The 2831-nt window shown below is 40.4% G+C and overlaps 1 protein-coding gene across 1 annotated transcript in view; it reads right to left on the minus strand.

Annotated features, from left to right (window-relative positions):
* Window positions 1–426: 426 nt before the first annotated feature.
* LOC138566371 (inter-alpha-trypsin inhibitor heavy chain H3-like) overlaps window positions 427–2831 on the minus strand; it is a 669737-nt gene continuing 667332 nt past the window's right edge. Inside the window, exon 23 of the mRNA XM_069643540.1 lies at window positions 427–2831. This exon is cut by the window's right edge and continues 889 nt beyond it. The gene's annotated coding sequence lies outside the window, so the exon portion shown is untranslated.

Consider the following 2831-nt stretch of genomic DNA (forward strand, 5'->3'; position numbering starts at 1 on the left):
GATTTTTCAAATTAATTAGTGGAGAGTAATGTAAATAATGTTCAAAATGTTATTAGAGTCCATCTACATAATCCACATAACCACATTTCCTTTAAATTAGCATGATCCTTCAAGCAATAGAAAGAAGAAAAAACACATGCCATTGCAATGTTTATCACCACTCGGGCTTAGTTTCTCCCCATAACGGAAGGTCTGCAAATACTGCAAGCAACGACTGCTAAGTTTATAAACTTCCTAACTAACAACAAAAACGGGGAAGATGGTATATTTCTGAATGTAATGTTCAATATGTATGTAACTTGGTATTTTGTAACTTCAGTGTCCATTATATACAACTTTGCTCTTGATTGGAATTTGTTTTTGAAGTCAATATATTGTGATACAAAAGTATGTATGTGTATTATGAAAAATTTAAAAAAGGACACATTGTTTAACATTGATAGCCTTTAATTTTAAAATATACCTTTGAAATATACATGTTGTCTTTAATTACTAATTGCATTGACAAAAATACATATTTAGAAAAATGCAATAATATTTTTCAAATATATGGTAAACCTGCATTTGGTATTTGAGGCACCAGTTTAAAAGTGAGTGCTTAGTAATCACTGTATGAAAATCCTGTGTACCTTAATAAAAGTGCTATGAAGTGTTTTGCTAAACGATTAGATCATTGTTCATATACAGCTACATTCATTCACTATTGGAACATTTTGAAGGCAGGTTTTAGAAAAAAATACTTTTTAACAGCTTTTTTGCAGCAATTATAACAATCGAAGATAGTGGTATCTCTGAATGCAATACCTTCAAGCAAAATATTAATATTCTTTGGTGATAAAGTTGCTGGAGGATGGCTATAGAAGCTGGTAAGGTCTGCACCCAAGAGTTGTGTCATCACTTGCACCCCAGAATTACATCTGAAGTGAAACAAGCCATATATTTTAAGAATAAAAATGGTACATAGATCAAAAACAACCTTTTGGAAAAGAAAATTACAAACAAGATGGCCACCGTGTGAATGGTGGACAGGACTGCACGGAGAGTAGCCTCTCTTTACAGTTCCATTGTGACCCTGAGTAATGGATAGTGTGAGAAACCTGAAGGTGTCTCATCCGCTAGTCCCTAAGGATCTGTCATCCAGGTGGCCAGGACACAGCCATCGCTATTGGATCCAGTTCCTGGGGGTGGACCAGTGCGGGAGGATCACTTGGAGGAGGAGTACTCTGGGAATGGAAGTGGGACACCAACGGGTGAGACGCGGTACCCCCTTCCTTATAACACCTTTTGCCCATCCTACCCCATAGGATATTCAGAAATTCTACCCCCCTTTTCCGACACAAATACTTACACCATGAAAGGAAACGGACAAACACCAGAGACGTTTACCTGACATGTCCCAAGACAAGGGTCAGGCAGAGCCAAGCAATTGATAACCAAACACACCTAATGACCCTTCCCCTTCCTTACAGGGATAAAAGGTGGAGCATGAGAGTACACTAATAGCAAGGCAAAACGCACAAGGAGGTGGCTGTTCCAGGATGGCAGTTCAAGAGGAGGAGAAAGGCCGCGAGAACGGAGAGGATGACAAGGAGGGAAGTGCACTTGGCCCTATTGACCACAGCCCACGAAATCACAAGACCGGGAAATACAGCTGGCGTGTGGTGGGACAGATGTCAACAGTGCACAAAGCCCTCCTAAACTGAAAATCAGGACTACGAGAGACACTTGCTAATGTGGTACCGTCCTTGACTCCAGAGAAAAGAAAAGCCAAGAAGTTCAACTCAGCCGGTGAGTCAGAGGGAGAACCGATAGTGACCCGAGCTATCTTGGGCAAAAGTTGCAAATGGCAACCTGATATAAGATTAAAGAACTTATGAACAAAGAATGTCTGTCACTGAACTTTTAATGCCAAGGAAAGAACAGCTGCAGAGTGGTCCGGAACCGTGTGGGCACTTATGCGAAAGACTTGGCTTAGTTCTCTTTTGTTAAGACGACAGATACCAGAAGGCCCTTGGAGAGCCTGTCATAAGAGGTCAAAGTGGTCATACAAGGGTCGAGTAAAAACCCCTTGTACAGTCAAAAGTTTTGGACCCGCAACCTAGGGGAAAGCTAAGACAAGTGTGAAAAACAGTAACCCTGTGAAGAGTGTGTTAACAAGAGTGAACCCATTTGAGGGATGTCCACAGTGAAAGATTGTTTAAAAGGACATCACCCATTGAAAAAGATAACAAAAAAATAACTTTTTGTTTTGTTATTTTTGATAAATCAGGCCTTCAGGCGTAAGAGACTTGGTATAAAAGAGAGTTGACCACCAAATATCCTGATATCGTTTAGAAGAACAGTAGCCTCGAGCTGGAGAAGCCCAGTTGTGTGCTGTGCTCAAGAGTCCCGCCTTGTCCCATGCTAAAAACGTGGGGAAGGGAGACCCTGGCTATAGCAACCTGACTTATTATTTTGTGAACACTTCTTTTCTGGGGAACATTATCCCACACTATTTTGTTACTTAGCTGTAAGGATTGGCAATAGTTTTTTTAGTATATCCCCTTTTTATTTGACAAGACGTCACTAGGACTGCCTTATTATGATTTGATGGTCGAAGCTTGCTCCCATCTTAGAGTTAGGTTTCCATTAGGAGTTTTCTCGTCCATTTATACAGTTTTATAAACACCACTGAACGGTGATCACTTGTGTATGTCTTTACTGTTGCCACCATGAGTTCCTTAAAATAGGAATGGTTGCTCGGAGCAGATAGGGTGTGAGCGGCAGCATACTGCATGGGAGATAGATTAGAATTTTGAGTTTTTTTCTGAGAGTTTTAAAAGGTGGGTCCA

This window comes from Ambystoma mexicanum, chromosome 2p, assembly GCF_040938575.1.
Source record: "Ambystoma mexicanum isolate Mex_15411 chromosome 2p, UKY_AmexF1_1, whole genome shotgun sequence".
In the NCBI taxonomy this organism is placed as follows: Eukaryota; Metazoa; Chordata; class Amphibia; order Caudata; family Ambystomatidae; genus Ambystoma; species Ambystoma mexicanum.